This window comes from Atractosteus spatula, unplaced genomic scaffold (assembly GCF_055471065.1).
Source record: "Atractosteus spatula isolate fAtrSpa1 unplaced genomic scaffold, fAtrSpa1.hap1 Scaffold_72, whole genome shotgun sequence".
NCBI lineage: Eukaryota > Metazoa > Chordata > Actinopteri > Semionotiformes > Lepisosteidae > Atractosteus > Atractosteus spatula.
The window spans coordinates 164315-170314 of record NW_028296904.1 but is presented as its reverse complement, the minus strand read 5'-3'; the positions used below and the strand labels follow the sequence as shown (position 1 = coordinate 170314).

At 38.9% G+C, this 6000-nt stretch overlaps 2 non-coding genes across 2 annotated transcripts; one reads left to right on the top strand and one right to left on the bottom strand.

Annotated features, from left to right (window-relative positions):
• Positions 1 to 391: 391 nt before the first annotated feature.
• trnal-caa (transfer RNA leucine (anticodon CAA)) lies at positions 392 to 502 on the top strand. The gene is made up of 2 exons: positions 392 to 429; positions 457 to 502. It is a non-coding gene; the product is annotated as a tRNA-Leu (tRNA).
• Positions 503 to 4269: 3767 nt separating this feature from the next.
• Positions 4270 to 4343, bottom strand: trnat-agu (transfer RNA threonine (anticodon AGU)). The gene has a single exon. It is a non-coding gene; the product is annotated as a tRNA-Thr (tRNA).
• Positions 4344 to 6000: the final 1657 nt, after the last annotated feature.

The following is a 6000-nucleotide window of genomic DNA, read 5'->3' as shown; positions in this document are numbered from 1 at the left end:
CTCCAAAAGCGTTAATCCTGCAGTGGCTGCTATTTGAAACGCCTTCATAAATGACGTGTAATAGAGATTTATGCAGCTGGCTTCTATGCTTCACAGTATGTTGCAATCAGGAAAATAAACCTATAAGAAATGTACAATACAAGGTCTGTTCCCAAACGTGAAAGCTGTATTACACTGATGTCGGTCTTTTTGAAATAATCCAGATTGTAAAAACGACTGCGCCCTAGCAGATCAAAATATTACAAGAAGGCTGTAAAGCACACTCTGAATCGATCCGAATATTTAATTTCCCGGTCCGTTTAGGCTACAACAGGCAATTTTACGTTTATCCAGCAAAGCATTTCTCAGTTTAGTGAACTACTGGTGCTTTTAAGAAATCTGAACGTAGTTCGTCAGGATGGCCGAGCGGTCTAAGGCGCCAGACTCAAGGGCTCCTGTCTTTCCATTGCTTGGGTGTTCTAGTCTCTGAATAGAGGCGTGGGTTCAAATCCCACTCCTGACAAATAATACCTTTTCTCTGTCCTGCATTTTCCCTTCTTGTTGCGCTCGCTGACAATGACAGGAAGAGGAAAACGGATAAACCGTTTTGCGGGCACATGATGGGCAGGGAAATGCTTCGTGAACACTTCAATGTGATTAGCAGAAAGTCAAATAGGCTTCGATTCTCCCTTACGTTCGGGCTGCCTGTAATCGAGTAAAGATTTACTGCAAAGTATGTATTCCAATGTGAAAGACCGAAATATAAAGCCAGAAGAAGATTTATTAAAACATATCTGTTTTCCTTGTGGTTTATCCTTTATTTAATTAAATGTGGCATTGTGAAATCAACCTGTAGCCCTACCGAATGTAGTCACTCTCCCAGTGACAGCGGCAGGAGCAGAGAGATTATATCAGAGCTCGAACAGAGAGTTCGGAAATCGAGGGAAATTGATTTACAGAACATTTTATTAAACTTTCCTATCTGCTCGGCCTTACTGAAGTATTTTAGCTTTTTTTTTGTCTATTTCTATACTTTACAGTTGTAAACTTAAACTTGTCCGTTTAGCCAGAGAAGAGAGATATAAGCGCTATACCCCACGGTAACCTCCGATTCCAATAACCTTGACTAAAGCAGGAAGATCAGTTTCTGCTCGAGACAGCAGTTTTCTGAACTGTAAATCTCCAACAGTAGCTGGAGACGGTGTGTGTCCGGGTTCAGCAGCTATACAATTCACGTGTCCTCCCTCCTTTATTACCTTCATACACTCCTCTTAAACCACAGCAAACTCCCGGAATATTTCGGTGAACAGGTAGTGGGTCTTTCTTTCCGAGATCACAGGCAGAAAAAATAAACACGCTGAAATAAATTTCCTAAAATCCAAAGAAATACAGGTACGATTCTGATGTATCTCAATAGTTTTGGCACGAATTTGCAATGCTAATCTATTGGGCTCTGCACGCGTGGGCTCGAATCCCACTCCCGTCGGTTTGAGCCTTTGTGTTCTGTTTCTAAGTTGGGTTGGCGGTCTTTTGCTACTTTAGGAGAGCAGCAATATTTCTAGCGTTGGCTGAACATGGCTTAGTAGCTGACAGACAATAGTCTCTTAATATTTCGGCTAAATTTATGTTTTGTACTGCTTTCACCTGATATTAATAGTAGTCCTGATAAACGGTTTTGGGACATGGCGCATCTTGAAAAATGTTCTTGTGAATTTCAGTTTGAAAAAAATGCACGCACCAGAAACCGGAACTGATCGTGTTTACATAATACGCAATGCAATAGCAAAGATTGGATTTGAAAATAAATCTTGCTACGAGTCCTTAGTTGTTACAAGAGGCGTTTTAGCACTTTTAGCTCATAAATCCATCTTCCATTTGTACTCCATCAATATTAGCAATGTTATCTTTACCTAGCACTAAATGTAGCTCTAAATAAATGCAAATTTTAAAATACATTTAAAAATAAATGCTATTCCATATATTGTAACTTTGTGGTATTTAGAATTTTTATCTGAGGATGCAGGGGAAAGTATTATACAACTGTGAAAGAGGCTCGGATTTTAATACAATTTCGATCAAAAGAAAACCAAAATCCGTAAGATTGAATTTGACCTTCAGTTGAAATATTTGAAGAAACTCTCAAAGAAGCAACTGCAGTAGTGGAGAGATTTGATCCGATGTTCCGATGTTTGCAGTTCAATAATCCATTCGTCCTCGAAAGAAGCAAAGGCAAGTATGTTTTGAGTGTCACCATGATCCTCTTCTCAATTCAAAAGAAAGTTTTTATGTGATCCTGTTCCCACTAGAAAAAGAGTCGATTTCTGCCTGCACCGATGTCCCTTCAAATGTTTTATAAGAACTATGGACGTTTATAGAGTAGAAGCCTGGTCCATTTCTTCTACTAAACGAGACTATGGGAGTGAGTATTTTGATATCGAACTGGGATTTAAATAAAGAGGAACACTACACTGCATTGGGCTACGCGTGTGACAAAACATTTACTTTCCGACCTCTCGATAGCTCAGTTGCTAGCTCTTAAGACTGTAGACAACAACAGCAGGCGTTTCTTATGTCCCTGGTTTGAATCCAGTTCAAATGATGGTGTTTTCTTGTTCCTTAATCAAAAAGTGAAAATTTCGAATTTGTCTTTCACTTTGATGTTCACCCGAAACCTCAGTATACAAAGAAGTAGAGGCTCCTGTTCTGATTAATCCTCAAGTCTGATTGTTTTGCTTAGACCTTTAAAATGTACACTGTTGACTGTTTGCGCTTCCTAACACAATTAAAAACCCGCCGACAAGTTACCGATCGGGAGTTTAGTTCAGTGATAGCGCGCACTTAAGACTCTCCGTTTTCTATCGCCGGCATCTTTGTATTCTTTTTAAACGCGATATCTTTTATTCTTCGTGTGTGAATTTCAGGGAGACTCATAAACCCTTTGTCTGTTTTAAAGATACATTATTTTAAACCAGACATAATGAAAGACGGAGTAATTAGACACACGTACAAAACACATGAATCTAATTGAGAAAATGTTGACCGTGGCGATGTACAGTATTACTAGCTGCTCTGAACTCAATGTGGTGCTGTATGGGAATGCGATGCAAACGCCAGTGGCACAATGGATAACGTGTCTGATTACGGATAAGAAGACTTTAGGTTTCTACTCCTTCCCGGTTCGTGAAGAAGCTTTTAAACCACGCTACTCAACACTGACATCGTAGTGTGTGCGGTCCTACACAACCTTACTATCAACTAGATGAGTCTTCTGTTCCATCCCGATTCTTTCCGCACATTCCTGCTATTTCACTACCGTTATTGTAGGACAACAGCCACAGACACGAGAAGATATACTATTCCGAACAAATGTCTTAAATAATCAAGTTGAAAAGGGTGACAATAAGTTTTTGTTTCTTTAACGTAACCTTACTTTTGCCTGTAAAGTTCACATTCTTTTCTGTAGCCGCAAATCCCCAATATTTCTGCTGTCTCCCGAGAAACACAAGCGTGAAGTCAAATCATATTAAATAACACAACACATCTATTAATTTAACACCCAGATGTGACAGAACACATGTAAGACTTACACACAGCCTTTAATGTGCGATAGTGAATTTGCAGGTATCCTGGGGAGGGAAGAGAACTGATATTAAGGAAATACATATTTAAAGGGGATGCAAGTCTTAAATGTGTTTTGTCACATCTGGGTGTTAACTGAACAGTTTTTTTAGCATTATTTATTGTGTTTTGACTCTATACTTGTGTTTCTCAGGAGACAGCAGAAATATTGATGTTTACATTTATATTCACATTCCCGGTGATATTGACTTAGGTACTCAACTATTTACTTGTAGTTTGACTCGTGTCAAAAGTTGAAAATCTCTGCAAACATCAAGATGGCTAAGGACGTGGAAAGAAACTCAATCACATTTAGAGAAGGTAATGTTTAGATCGGATTAATTCGAAGTGTGTCTCTGGGTGCGTTTGATCTACTAACGTTGTGTTTAACTGAAGGACACCCTGACTGAGTGTGCCATAGAAACTGACACACGTCGTATTTTTTCTACATTCACAGATTTTTGGCTAAAGTAAAAAAAAAAATCGTTGTCATTTTCTTGCCTGCTGGCAGTAATTCTTTTGCACTGATAAGAAAGATGAGCAATTTATCTTTCGCAATGTGTGGATTTCTTGAAAAACAAGTCGTGCCAAAAACGAAATGAACATTTCATTTAAACATAATGCTGAAGAATATTGTCTGTAACAATAAACGGTGCGCGAAGACAGGATGACAGGCACCGCTGGGATTTGAACCCAGGATCTCCTGTTTACTAGACAGGCGCTTTAACCAACTAAGCCACGACGCCGGCAGCATTCGCCTCTTTTACTTCCACTTGGACACACCGCTCTGAGACACCTGCGTTCAGTAAGCGCTGAGTCGGCTGGCTGAGCACGTTGCCTCCTTTACATTCAATAGGAGCCCCGACACTAAGAGAAAGGTACAGAAATGGCTTTTATCGGGCACTTTTCATGTCCAATGCGCTTGACATCTCCCACGGGCGGCAGAGTTCATTTACGACACTTTTCCTTTCTTTATTCTTTCTGTACTCTTTGATGAAAAAAAACGAGCAATCATGTAAGGGACAATGTATTTTTTCATAGAGAAAACGTGCACCAGGAAATGTTGTGTTTAGAAGAAGTGAGTTAACATGAAAAGTGACCTAATTTACCGGAGCAAATGCTCACCTAGCAAGAGCTGCTTTGCTACAAGAGAGAAGTAGAGTAAAGACGTGATCATTTCACACCGTTGTGGAACAAAACGCTTTTTTTGTCAAGACAGAAAACCAGGGTGCTCCAGGTGAGGCTTAAACTTTCAACCTCGGCATAACTCCACTGATTGTCATTTTACTGTACATGGCCTGAACCAGGAAGAAGATTGGAAGTCAAGACGTTATGGTGTTGTTTTAATACTTTCCTGCTCTTTTAATATTCAGGTTTAATCTTTTATTTGGGAGTACTTTCAATTGATATTAATCCTAGTCCCAATGAACGATTCTGGGCCATGGTGCATCTTAAATAATGTTCTTATAGATTTCAGTTCCGAAAACAACTCAGTAGCAGGCTATGCAGAACAAGTGAACACATTTCGAACTGTTGTGAATGCAGTGGAAATAATTTAGTCACTAAATAACAAGCTTATGCACCACTCGCTTGAAAATTGTTATATTTAACAAAAATTGCTTTCCAGACACCACAACTATTCACAATAATTTTATCAATACATGTCTTAATGAAAAGTGTAATTTTTTAATAATTAACTTTAATGTCCATCTTTATTAGTAGATGTATTACATGTACAGCCTTTAATATGTGATAGTGAATTTTCAGGTATCCTGGGGAGGGAAGAAAACTGAAATGAAGGAAATACATATTTAAAGGGGTGTGTTCTGTCATATCTGGGCGTTTGAATAGATTTGTTGTATAAGTTATTGTGATTTCACTCTATACTTGTGTTTCTCAGGAGAAAGTCGTTACATTGGGGGTTTGAGGGTATAGAAAATATGTTGTGCTGTACAGGTAAATGTAAGGATATGTTGAAAAAAATGTATTGTCACCTTTGTGAACGTCATTATTAGATATCTGTTGATCGTTTAGCGACCTAGGCCTCCCTCTGGACTCTGCACTGAGTTGAAAGCTACAGTAGCTCCTCACTGCTTGTCCTGTATTGTTACCTGTGCTCTCGTCTGCATTATCGATGTGCAGCACAGCACCAAGAACACCATAAACTTTGTGACGGAAAGTGCTTAAGAGCATAAAAAATATTGAACATTTTAAACATTCATAGAACAACTTGAAAACTGAGGGACAAAAGACCATCTATTTTGCAGGTTCACAGTAGTTGCAAGAAAACCAGTCGCCTGACTAGTGACCTAGAGATAAAAAGTTCGATATTCTACTGACTGGGCTATTCCTGTCTACTCAGTTTTTCTCTGAAACAACGTTTTTCAAGAAATTTGCAAAATT